Below are 14082 nucleotides of genomic sequence, written 5' to 3' on the forward strand. Positions count from 1 at the left end.
CACACACACACAGGCACAGACACAGACACACACACACATACACACAAACACACACACACACATACACACACACAGACACACACACGCAAACACCCACAATCTCCGGCTTCCCCCACCACCACCTCCTACCCCTTAGTCAGCATCCAAAGCAGCTGAAAGGAAAACGAAAAGACAACAGGGGTAAGTACGCAGCACATGTTCATTACTCATCATTACCACTCCCCCCCCCCCCCCAACCTTTTCATCCTGTACCCCACCCAGCCCTACATTACACTTTTTTTTTCATTTTTCCACTCTGTCCTAGACTAGAGAAAGTCAGCAGCCGCAGCTGCGAGCGGACAGTGCCGACATTGAGGAATTCATTGAGACACCGCGGGTACTGTAGCCGACGCAGAACACGGTCAAACCACCGCGCTCTTGCTCCGCGATCAATATTCTGGCCCTGCTCTTTCCAGTTCAGAGACATCCTGCTTGCTGCCGCGCAGGGGCAGCGAAAATGTTCCCTCTTTATCTTCACCGCGCTGGCAGCAGAACCCCTCTCGCGGAGGTGTTTTCAGACAGGCGAGACACAGGTTGTCCCGTAGGTGCAATCTCCCTTCCCTGTCTCTTTCTCTCGCCAGAAGTCTTGAGGCCTTGGTGCCAAAGAAACATGGTCGTCTTCAACTGTTGCTGCTGTGCTGCCAGGCTTTTCTCGCCTCCTCTTCTTCTTTCCAACGACAGGCTTGCTGTCTTTGCTGTTGTCGTCTGCCTTCTCTTTGTTATGATCGTCGTGGAGGTGCCGGGTGGTAAGTGGAATAATCTTGTAGGTCAAGTTTATGGGTGTGTGTGTGCGGGGTGTGTGTGGGTGTGGGTTTGTGTATATATGTGTGAGTGTGTGTCAGTGTGTGTGAGGTTGGGTGGGCGGGCTGGTGTGTGTGTGTGTGTGTGTATGTGAGGGGGTGGGTTGGTGGTGTGATATATATATCTGTGTGAGTGTGTGTGTGTGTGTGTGTGTTTGTGTGTGTATGTGAGTGTGTGTGTGTGTGTGTTTGTGTGTGTATGTGTGTGTGTGTGTGTGTGTGTGTGTGTGTGTGTGTGTGTGTGTGTGTGTGTTCATCGTTATGTGCTGGTTACTGTGTGTCTTCCGTTCGCTATGGTCGTCGTAAAGTTGACGGGTGGTGAGTGACTATAAAATATTGTTGGTCGAGTCATGTGTGTGTGAGGTTAAAGGCACAGTAAGCCTACCGTAAGCCGCCGACAAGTTCGTGTGACTCGCAGCTGTTTGTTGCGTTTTAGAATCAGAGGTACACATTAACGTGCTATTGCAGATACAGCCAGTCGCATTGAAATCACAAACTGATGACTAAATTGTGAGAAAAAAAAGGAAAGTGGATCACACGGGTTCACGATGGCTCAGGGGTTAGATAAACCACAAAATTTGGTGTGTGGTTTACGCGAGCTAAATAGCAATTCAAACGAACTGTTTCATTTAATGCTATTAAATGCTATTGCAAGTGTGTTCCATAAGGTTAGAACTGCTTTTTTCATCAGAAAATTTAAATCGTTTTGTAAACCATTTGAGACATACTGGGGCTCTAAAGGCCAACAGATCCACTCTGCCTCGTGATAACAGTATGTCTCACTGACCCAGATCTGGCTAGACTCTAAACGTGGGATAAAACCATCTCAAACAAGAAATTCCTACGAGGTAGGAAAAACACCCCCGTCAAAGGGAAATAACCTTCTCAGTTGGTGGCAGTGACTGAGTGAGAATGGTTATTTCCCTTTGACCATGAAGATGTCCCTGTATAAGTCCTTGTATAATTTTAATCCACCAATAACTCCCTAACCGTGTGTTTGACTGGTCCCAATTTTTGTAAGGACCGTGTCAGGAATGTATAGAACCTGTTCACCAAGTTTGGTGACGATCGGTCCGTTCATTCTTGAGATCTATATGCGAACACAAACACACAAACACACAAACACCCAAACAAACACATCGAGCGAAACCTATACACACCCCTATACCGGGGGTGTAAAAAGAACAGCCTTAATTACTGTTCACTGTGCAAAGTGATCATTTTTTTTAAGAATTGATTTTGTTAAAGGCACTGGTGCCTTTTTCGGAAATTAAGTGATCAAAAAATTTCAACTCACCACAGCAAGCAGTCAGGGTGATGATTTTTGGTATGTGACCAAGTGGAAGGATGGCCTTAACCCGTGTTAAAGCCTGGCCTGATATGAAACAGCGAACTGTTTTCACGAGTCGGAGTGGTCAAATAAGAATAGTGTTGTTCTTTGTGTGTCGTTATTGTCCGTCTGCAGTTTGTTATATGGACGTCGTAAAACTGCCTGGTGATGAGTGTGACATTTTTATTTTATTTGTGTCGTTGCTTTTGTGTTTTCTTAAGACAGTCATTATTCTCTGCAGCTATTGAGGTAGCCGGCTCTGAAAGAGACCATGAAGACTTCAAGGGGGCCGTAGAGTTTCCTGCTGGTTGCTGTAGAATCTTCTTGGTTAAGTTTATGTGTCTGAGATTTGCGAGTGCTGTTGTGTACTTCAGAGAGCCAGTAGTTGTTGTATTGTGTGACGCAATAGTTGAGGTTTCTAAAGATAATTTAAAGGCTTCGCCGTGTTTACTCATTCAGGGTCTAGTTTTTGTTAGCTTCGCTTCAGAACTCAGTCGTTATCATGTGCTACAGAAATGTAAAGAACACAGTTACTAGTTTTTGTGCTGTGAGTTGTTTTGGGAACAAGGTCTCTCGTAATTTTGATATGGCCTTTAGGAAAATACAGCCTTGATGCTGGTCTACCACAATTAACTCACTAAACCAGAATGAAACTTCACGCAAGGAACAAAGCAGGAACATGATATAAGTAAGCTTCGAAAAAATAAATCAACATTGTGCTTAGTTTACAGAGTTCTTCATGCGGTGTCACCACAGAACAGAGATGAACTTCTCGCAGCAGCAGTAGACATAAGAAGCGACAGGTTTTCTTCGATCCATTCTTTTTCGGAATCCTACCTAGCATCCGCTCTTCTGATGTATTGGTGAATAACCTTTAATTACGGGCTAACGAAGAAAACCGCAACTAGTATGCTGTCACAAGACTAAAACCAATAATAGATGATTATCGCTTCGCCAAAAAACAATAATCCCACAACAACAACCACAAAGTAAGGTGATCGATCTTTGCGTACTCGCAACAAGTCTAATCTCTTGAAGATTCTTACCGAGCCTCCGAGGTTAGTGAACGGCTGAGGGTTTATTCAACTGTTTCGCTGACGCAAAAAGCCACAGTTGTACGGTGGAATTCATTTTCGCAACACCGTTTTGTTTGGTCACCCAGCAAATGAAATCGTCACAAACTTACTGCGCAACGAAACGTGATCAATGTTGGTTGTTCTCGTTTGTATGTCCGTTGGTTTAAACAGTGTTTATTCAACAATTCATATGTATTTGAACATGATACATGTTACGGATCATCAACAAGCTCAAGCTTATGGTGGTGACCCTAACGGGAGAATTTAACATATTGATTACGATAACTTGCGACGAGACTTCGACAAGTACTTTTTAAACCAAAACAAACGAGAAACAAACAAAATGTGCAAACATACATATATATATATACATATTTGACAAAAAGCAAAGGCATAATGGAGACAGGACACGACAATAGAATGAACAAAGAATATAAAAGGGAAAGAGAGAGAGGAAAGGAGAGGGAGAGAGAGAGAGAGAGTAAGCGAGAGAGAAAGAGAGAGAGAGAGAGAGTACATAAGTATACATCACAATTGCATATACCAATAACAATCGCTATAACTTCTTATTGTATTTCCGTTGATAGTTCGGTTGAATTTATGGCTACTCTATTGGACATTCGCTCACTTTTATGCCGCAATCTAACGGGGAAAAGTGAGCAGGTGAGGATGAGGGTTAAACGCCAATATATTTTAACAATTGACCTAATCGGCCAACAATTTAGCAAGTCCAAAATTCAAAAATAAAATCATAGGTTAGGTTGTGTCAATATAAGCTCTGCATATTCCTGTCTGTGTAGCCCTGGAAACCACTCGCATAAGATAATAAATCAATCAAATTATGATATTGATTTAGCAGCGATCGATACAGTTATTATATCGTCACAACATTGATAGTCATCGCTTTTCCAATCTGGTCAAGCAGAATTAAGGGGTACATGTATTATAGTTTCCGTTAACGTTTGTACACCTAAGGCGCCATTTTGGAAAGTTTTCTGACGATTTGGACCTTAAAAAGTTCAAGGGACATTCGCAGCTGTACTGTAATTAAACTGCTCCGAAAATATGACAAATAGTTAAAATAATTTAACCAGCGAGCGGTTTGCTTCGCCCAGCTCTTCTGTGTCAGGAGTCCGGACTTCCGTTCGTCAACATACTAGCAGTAGTTTCATAAATCATTCGTCAGGGCTGAAAGGTTTCGCATTACATAAACAAACACACTGCCCCTTGAAAAATATCATCGTCTAAAAGGACTACCAAACACAGCATTTATATTTGAAAAATAGAACGCTCAAACACTGTTGTCATCTATTCAACATCCAAAACGAACTCTGTAGCTCTCGGTTCAATTTCAAATCTGTATCTCTAGAAACACTCAGGGGCGAAAGGTAGGACGAACATTATGATTGGTGCAAAAATGCGTCACAATGAGAATTACAGTTTAGAATGCCCACTCAAAACACAGCCGTTTTCAATTTGAGTATCGGAGCTCTCAAGCGTTTACTTTTAAGGTATTCCTGGTATGTGGTCACATCATTGCAAACCCCAACCTAAAATGTATAGCTCTTGGGGCGATGAGAGACAGTTTGTTCTGCTATGTTATATCACTTTGAATAAAATGCTACTGAAATGTCACACCCCGTTTTACATCTGGCTGCATGAAAGAATAAGGATCGTAATGTATAGCGATTGTTTATTGGTTATAATTCCTCGAGGCTGCTGGTCCCAGGCTAGTGGTTCCCTGGATTTACCAGTACCGTATATATAGCCTAAAAGGAACGTTTAAAACCAAACCGTGGTTCTGCACAGGTCGCGGTAAGAAGCGCTGTGTGCTCTGAAAGTGTGCATTCATTTCTTATCTGGCCTTTTATCATCATCATCATCATCATCATCATCATCGTCATCGTCATCATCATCATCATCATCATCATCATCATCATCATCATCATCATCATCATCATCATCATCATCATCATCATCATCATCATCATCATCATCATCATCTGTATGTCTGTCTGCCTGTGTGTCGGTCGGTCCGCCGTCTTGTCCTTCTGTTTATCTGTCTGTCTGTCCATCCTTGTGCCTGTGTCCTGTTGTCAAAGTCTCCCCATCCACCCTGCTTTTATCCACGTATGCATTTTCCCTCTCAACCACCTTACCGTGATATAATACATCACACACTTAGCCCATCCTAATGACAAAATGATCGCAGCCCACACATTTAGTCCACCTTAATGAAATATTCGTGCTGCAGGACCGTTTACGAACTACACGTAACACCAATTTTGGGTCCGTTTCAGCCAACAAAACCCAGGCCATCCATTTCCCATCATTCCTCCGGACAGATCCCTCTTTATCAATGAATGATAAATGCATTATTGAACCGCTTCCCGTCAATCATACCACGCTTAATGCTCTCTGCATAAACGGCTGGGTGGAATACATGTATTAAGTGAGTACACGTGTGTCAACCACAGTGAAAAATAGGAGGATTATATAAGAACTACCTGCAACAAACATGAGTTCTTATATTCATACTTATGTAACGTAAACATGTTGCCACAATGTTGTGTATGGTAAAACACACACACAAAAACAGCAACAACACCAAACAAACAAACAAACAAACAAACAAACAAACAAACAAACAAACAAACAAACAAACAAACAAACAAACCCACACACCAACAACAACAAGTAAACAACGTGTTGGCACCACTTTACGAGTTAGTGTTGTCGTATGGACTATTTGAAACAAATTCCTGCGAAGAAATGCCGTTGATGTTTAAATCAATATTCATGTGTCATCAATATTAACTAATGGACTTAGAGTGGTAGCACTTTCGCCCCACAGCTTTCACTTAACGAATCAATGGTGCCAATGGTATACTTCTAAACTGAACGATTTTACCTTCACGTATGTTCTGCACAAGTGTCAATGTCTATCTTTTGGGTATGCTTTGCAAGGTTCTTCTTTTCTTCTTCTTTGCTCATGGGTTGAAACTCCCACGATTTATTACGTGTATGACCGTTTTTACCCAGCCAGTCAGGCAGCCGTACACCGCTTTCGGGGAAAGCTTCGCAATGATGATTTCCACTCTACCCCCACCAATTTCTATGACCATTACCCGTGATACTTTTTTGTTCTTCTTTTTTTTCCCTTTCTTTTCTCTTTACAATGGAAATATTCCTTATATTTACAAATCAAATTTTCTACTTAATATTTGAAACTCAAAAATTACAAACACTGATCCCCGACAAGTTGTCTTTCTAAAAATACTAACACACATTTTCCCAATTATTACGTGATTTACAAAATTTCTCATCTTTTTACAACAACTTATGTCTTGATAACCAAATATTATATCCTGCATCTTAAACTTAACCCTTAATCCAGCCTTTTCCTCTATCCAGTTTTCTATCTTCGTCCAAAACAACTTTACCGGTATGCACTCATAAAAAAAATGTTCAACAAAATCAACTTCCGTACAACATATACAACATCTGTTATTCTCCCTGACTTGCATTTTACATAATAAAATATTTGTTGGATATATGTTATGTAAAATTTTCCATTGCAATTCTCTTAACCTCACTTCTTTGGAAACATAGGCAAGGGTCCAAATTTCCTTATCTACTTGTACACCAAACTTCCTCAACCAAAAATTATATACACAAGGTTTTTCTACAGCAGTGTCTACACTTTTCTTTTCTATCATTTTTCGTATTTGGCTTATTTTTTATACAGGCTACCATCAAACAATTGCTTATCCATCTGGACAATAATATGTTTATTTTCAATCCAATTAATCCATACTTTGGGTAATGCGTTTATTAATGCTCAATAATCCAATAAAATATTTGAATTATTCTTTCCAATTTGTATATATACCTCTGCTGCTGACTTCAATCTCTTTTCTTCCACTATAAACAAATCACTTACTCTTTCAATCCCAGCATTTTTCCAATAAAAAATAAAACAACATTTTCCCTTTATACCGAATCAAATCATTACTCCATAAAATCTGTTTAAAAAAATTGTTTACATCAATCTTATCATGTTCCATCCTAAGCTTGTAACTCAAATGTGTCCACACTACCCTCTGCCAAAATGGGCTTCCAATCATTGTCAAATTCAATTCCTTACTCGGTTTAACATTCAAATCAAAACAACCATACTCTGAAACAACATGTCCCAGAAACCATAGTGGTATAAACGTCCAGTTTTCTCCCTTCTTTTCATACAAACGTCCAACCCATTGTAAATAAAAACAAGTCGCGTAAGGCGAAAATACAATATTTAGTCAAGTAGCTGTCGAACTCACAGAATGAAACTGAACGCAATGCCATTTTTCAGCAAGACCGTATACTCGTAGCATCGTCAGTCCACCGCTCACGGCAAAGGCAGTGCAATTGACAAGAAGAGCGGGGTAGTAGTTGCGCTAAGAAGGATAGCACGCTTTTCTGTACCTCTCTTTGTTTTAACTTTCTGAGTGTGTTTTTAATCCAAACATATCATATCTATATGTTTTTGGAATCAGGAACCGACAAGGAATAAGATGAAAGTGTTTTTAAATTGATTTGGACAATTTAATTTTGATAATAATGTTTATATATTTAATTTTAATCCGAATATAACATATTTATATGTTTTTGGAATCAGCAAATGATGGAGAATAAGATAAACGTAAATTTGGATCGTTTTATAAATTTTTTTTTTTTTTTTACAATTTTCAGATTTTTAATGACCAAAGTCATTAATTAATTTTTAAGCCACCAAGCTGAAATGCAATACCGAACCCCGGGCTTCGTCGAAGATTACTTGACCAAAATTTCAACCAATGAGGGCGTGACAGTGCCGCCTCAACTTTCACGAAAAGCCGGATATGACGTCATCAAAGACATTTATCAAAAAAATGAAAAAAACGTTCGGGGATTTCATACCCAGGAACTCTCATGTCAAATTTCATAAAGATCGGTCCAGTAGTTTAGTCTGAATCGCTCTACACACACACACACACACACACACACACACACACACAGACACACAGACACACAGACACACAGACACACAGACACACGCACATACACCACGACCCTCGTTTCGATTCCCCCTCGATGTTAAAATATTTAGTCAAAACTTGACTAAATGGGTCACTCTCCTGGAAACTGGTCAGTCGGGACAGCGTACAAAAACATTTAAATAAACAACAAAATAATTACTTTCCTTTATTTTTATGTGTTTTGTTGTCTTCAGTGTTATTTGGAGCAACAGTGTGAACAAGAACTAAAGCGTTTGTAAATTCTGTGATTTGCTTTGCACTGCAGAAGCTCTGAAATCGCCACTTTTTTCCATTCGAAAGTGTGACATGCTATCTCTGCACATACACATGCCTCAAATTTACCCATTTGATAACACATTTTTCTACAATTGTTGCAAATTCCTGTGTATGAATTTGATTTCACCCGCCCGATGCGCCCAAACGATCTTTTGATAATAACTTGGTTGCATTTGACCATGTAGAAACAATCGTCTCGCACGTCACGCCTGGTGTCCTATTTTTAGCTTCAACGCCATGCCCAAACATAACTTGTGCATACTGTTTCAGGGGATGGATAATTCTACTCTGACATAGTAAAATATTCGATGTCGTTAATCGCGATTGAATGAGATTCAAGTTGAGTCTGTAAAGCAAGTTTAATGAGATGTTCTGATAGATCTGCAAGTGGTGTCCGAAAATTTGCGATACGTGTGAGCACATTGCAGAACTATTTTCTGGCAAACTTGCGATCTTTCAACCCATTCGCGCATGAATATAAGGGAGTCCCTGTGGGGGTTACACGGTGCAAACGTGTTTTCGTACAATCGAGCACGCGGTTAGACGCAGGAAAACTTTGTTGTTGCGGGGTCCGCGCCAAAGTTGACGACAGACGTGCGAGACGGTACATGTGATCACAACCTTTGAGGTAAGTTTGAGCTTTACGACGGCTCTATTTTTACTATTTTGCGTGTAGAACTTAAACCACTAATATGATTTTGTCATGTTTACAAACTGAATTCGAAAAAAAATGCCTTTCTGTCAGAAAAACGCAACCAAGTGGCAAATTCATGGGTAGAGTAGATCTAGGTACAGTCCAACGTGAAAAGAAGTTTTCGTTGTTTATGATTGTTTTGCGCCTCTTGTTAGTTTATTTTCTATTTTTTTAAATGAAGATTAGATCATGTGGTTCAGGTTCATTTGTTTTGTTGAGAATCTCAAGAAATAACGTTTGAATCTCTCATCATAGCCAGAGCTGTCTCGTTCGTATAGCAGACGCCATTGCTGCTTTCCGCATGCGGTGTCAGCGATGCGTGCGGGGCAGAAATTATGACAGATACTGGCATTTTCATTTGCACTGGAGCAGATTTTACACAGCGTGTAGTCATTTTTACATTTAGTCAAGTTTTGACTAAATTTTTTAACATAGAGGGGGAATCGAGACGAGGGTCGTGGTGTATATATATGTGTGTCTGTGCGTGTGTGTGTGTGTAGAGCGATTCAGAGTAAACTACTGGACCGATCTTTATGAAATTTTACATGAGAGTTCCTGGGCATGATATCCCCAGATGTTTTTTTTCTTTTTTTGGATAAATGTCTTTGATGATGTCATATCCGGCTTTTTGTAAAAGTTGAAGCGGCACTGTCACACCCTCATTTTTCAATCAAATTGATGGAAATTTTGGCAAAGCAATCTTCGACGAAGGCCGGACTTTGTGTTGCATTTCAGCTTGGAGGCTTAAAAATTGATTAATGACTTTGGTCATTAAAAATCTGAATTGTAATTAAAATTTTATTTTTTATAAAACGATCCAAAACTACGTTCATTTTATTCTTCATCATTTTCTGATCCAAAAACATATAAATATGTTATATTCGGATTAAAAACAAGCTCTGAAAATTAAAAATATAAACATTATGATTAAAATTAAATTTCGGAAATCGATTTAAAAACAATTCCATCTTATTCCTTGTCGGTTCCTGATTCCAAAAACATATAGATATATGTTTGGATTAAAAACACGCTCAGAAAGTTCAAACGAAGAGAGGCACAGAAAAGTGTGCTATGCAGCACAGCGAAACCACTACCGCCCTAAACAGGCTCGTCAGTTTCACTGCGGTCATTGTTAAAAAATGCAGTGCGTTCAGTTTCATTCTGTGAGTTCCACATGACTAAATGTAGTAATTTCGCCTTACGCGACTTGTTGTTTCTTTGTGTTACGAGGATGTGTTCAGGACAGAACCACTCTGATTTCCAATGTGTGTATCTTGGGATCTTGACGGTTGTAACATGCACTGTTATGTACCTCAATGTGCGATGTAAAGCTGTGGTAGCAATTAAAATATCTGACTCCAACTGTTGCATACTTTTTTTTCAGATGCCAGGATGCTGCTAATGCTCTATCCTTTCTGCCAGTCCAGTCAATGCTGATCCAGGAGCAGATCAGAGAGACCGGTACGTTTCTACTGTAAATAATTGTTTTAACATGTTTTTCATTAATCTTAATCTTATTATACTGGAATGACTTTGCTTGCATGCAGTCATTTTTTTTAATTTTCTGTATCCATACTGATTTGTGCAGACATTCCTAGCAAAGTCTTTCCATAGCATGGTAAGTGCAGGTTACATATGGAATCAATTACATTTATACATGTATTTCAAGTACCAAATTACCCCTAGTTGGTATGAATGGAGAGCTTCAGTTGTCTGCTTTTCTGAGGTAGACATTTCCAAGTAATTCATGATGTAAACCTTTTCAGTTACTATTTTTAATTTTTCTATTTTAAGAAAGGTTCATTTGTTTGTCCACAGATTGACACACTGGATGGGAATGGGGTGGTTGTCCGTTTACTTAGGAAACAAGGATCATCGTTTGTGTGGCCTGCTGTGGAGGAGATATTTTTTGTGAAGTTTGAGGAAGTAGTTGAGGTGCTGCCAGTCCCAACTCTTGACAGACGTGGCAGACACACATTTCAATAAAAAGTTGTTTCGTTTTGACTGAAATAAACCCATGGTTAACTGATATTGGTGTCTGTGTTTGTTTGCGGTGTCCATGGTTACACGCGAGACGTTCTGTGTCATTTGATGAATATCTGCATGTATTACCAAGATTTTTCAAAGTATGTCCATATTCCTGTTTTAAGTATTCATGGAGATTCTTTAAATCATACAATTTTGCAGATAGCAATATCTGATCACTTGCTGGAAAGGTTTTCTGTAAATGAGGAAATTGTTGATCTGGCGTCCTCATAGTAATCCCCCCATTATGTAAGTGTATGGTATATTTTGAAACTTCTGGTACTTCTATGAAGCAATTTCTATTGTATCTCATTGGAAATTGCATGATAATCACTTGTATTTTTTATGATAAGAGTAAAAATGTGCCTCTAATGGTGTCCTGTATTACACGCGAGACGAGGCAACCTTCAACACATTATCTTAAATTACAACATTTCCAAAAGTTTATCTTGCTTTTCAAAACCTTGTGTTGGAAAGTTGAGATGTTAAACAAACCAAACACACCAAAATATTTCAATTTTGACTAACTTTATTTTTGGGCACTCAAGTCACACATCTGACCAGTTTTCAGGAGAGTGACCCAAATATAAAGACTCTTGCATACTGTGCACATTCAACATTTTCAACCCACCTTCACTTATTTCTTTCTCCATTACTTTTCTTTTCACTTTTTCAAATGCTTTTTTATTCGAACACTTTCTCTGCCAAATAAACTTATAAAACAATCTATTTAACTCTGTCAAAACCCGATCTGGCAATCCAATCGTCTGCATCACAAATACTAACTGTGAAATAAAAAAAACATTTGATTATTACAATTTTACCGTGAATCCTTAAATCTCGTCGACTCCATATCTTAATCAATTTCTTAATCTTCTGAACTCTTAATACCCAATTCTGTTCAACATGTATTGCTCTATCATTATTTACGAAATATATACCTAAAATCTTAATCTTCTCTGTGCACTCAAAGGGCAACTTTTGCTGACCACAATGCTGTCCAATTTTCATTATTTTGGTTTTTATTAACATTCAGGGTCAGTCCTGAAAACTTTGCAAACTTTATTATTATATCTTTAACTTAAAAAACATCACCACTGTTCTGTAAAAATATTGTTGTATCGTCTGCTGACTGTTTATACCCGTGATATTAAATAAATAGGTACCCGTGATACCTATTTATTTAATAATTCAGTTGCTGCAAGAGGACTTTCTGTGGAGCCTCATCCCACTCATCCCCCTCACCGACTCCATTTAGCGTGTTGCTAAATGTGACCCTCCACCACGAAATGAGTCACATATCACCTTTGCATGATTTTCATATTTTTACATTTTCCTAAAGAGTTTTTTATGCTCTATCCAGTGGTGAAAACCGTTTTAGAAAAGAGCGAAAACTGTTTGAGTTATAAGCATGTGACTAAGTTGACCCTCACACTATTACCAGACACTCCCCGGACTAATATTAAGCCTAGCGCAGAACCGCACGAGGTGACATGCGACTCATTTCGTGGTGGAGGGTCACAAATCTTCTGTACCTATCGCACAGTCCTATCCTGTTCGATTTTTTCACGCATGAATATACAGGCTGACAGGTGTATATGTGGTTTTTTCCTGTTCTTTTCACTTTTTTCCCCCGTTCCTTTTTGTGCAAGCGCAATTACCGTGAGTGATAAGACCAGGGACATCTTTTTCTTTTAATCATAGCTGTGTCACAATCAGAACAAAGTTATTTCGCTGTTTCTTTTCTTTTTGTGAGTAATCCATTTCGTTATCTACTTTTAACGAGAAAGAGAATCGATATCGCCGCCCGGTGTAGAATTTTCGAGGGCTTGCATTATTCAGTTAGTGAAATGTAAAATCAATATTTATTCCATGTGAATTTACGAACCTCAAGTTTTAAAATGTCATGTCTGTTGATGATGCATACCCATGGGTGAGTTATGAGTACGGTGTATGTGTTTACAAGGGATTTTTGATGTTGTTGCTTTAAAAAAAAAATGTTCGAACATTTGTTTAATGGATTTGTCTATGGTGCCGTCACACACACACACACACACACACACACACACACACACACAAACACACACACACAAACACACACACAAACACACAAACACACAAACACACATACACACACACACACACACAAATACACACACACACACACACACACACACACATATACACACACACACACACACACACACACACACACACACACACACTGCCTGTCCGTCTGTCCGTCCGTCCGTCAGTCCGTCCGCCACTCAATCTGTTTATTGGTAGTGACTCCTGCAGTCACCAGTCTCGGCATACATGCTCAAGTAAAGTGTGTGCGTCTGTGTCTCCGTCCGTTCGTCTGTCTGTCTCTGTTTAGTTGTAACAGCTGCCTAATTTTGATTGTTCATTGTCGTTATTGTTTTTTCCTCAGCATCTGCATTTAACCTGACCTGTTATTCATGCAACACCTCGGACCCGGGAAACGTATGCTACAACAACGTTAGTGAAGCTCCAACAGAACGCTGCAAGGACGACAACCCTTCAATGCAATGTTCAGTAAGTTGTTTCCCTTGACACGTCAAAGTGTTTTAACTGCCAGTGTGTGCAGTGGAATGAACATTGATTTAGTTTTGTTAGAATGACTGATACAGGGCTGGACCTAGTGTATGAGCGGGAGGGGCTTCCAGGGGAAGGGGGGGATAGATGGGGGGGGGGGGGATGGGAGGGCTTCCAGAACTCAGGACCCCGACCTCCCTCAAACCCGGCCAGCCCTGTGATT

At 39.5% G+C, this 14082-nt stretch overlaps 1 long non-coding RNA gene across 1 annotated transcript; it reads left to right on the top strand.

Annotated features, from left to right (window-relative positions):
* The first annotated feature begins 9444 nt into the window (after window positions 1–9444).
* LOC138958409 (uncharacterized) lies at window positions 9445–11307 on the top strand. The gene is made up of 2 exons (XR_011453394.1): window positions 9445–10739; window positions 11097–11307. It is a non-coding gene; the product is annotated as an uncharacterized lncRNA (long non-coding RNA).
* Window positions 11308–14082: the final 2775 nt, after the last annotated feature.

The sequence above is a fragment of the Littorina saxatilis genome, linkage group LG2, assembly GCF_037325665.1.
Source record: "Littorina saxatilis isolate snail1 linkage group LG2, US_GU_Lsax_2.0, whole genome shotgun sequence".
Taxonomy (NCBI): domain Eukaryota; kingdom Metazoa; phylum Mollusca; class Gastropoda; order Littorinimorpha; family Littorinidae; genus Littorina; species Littorina saxatilis.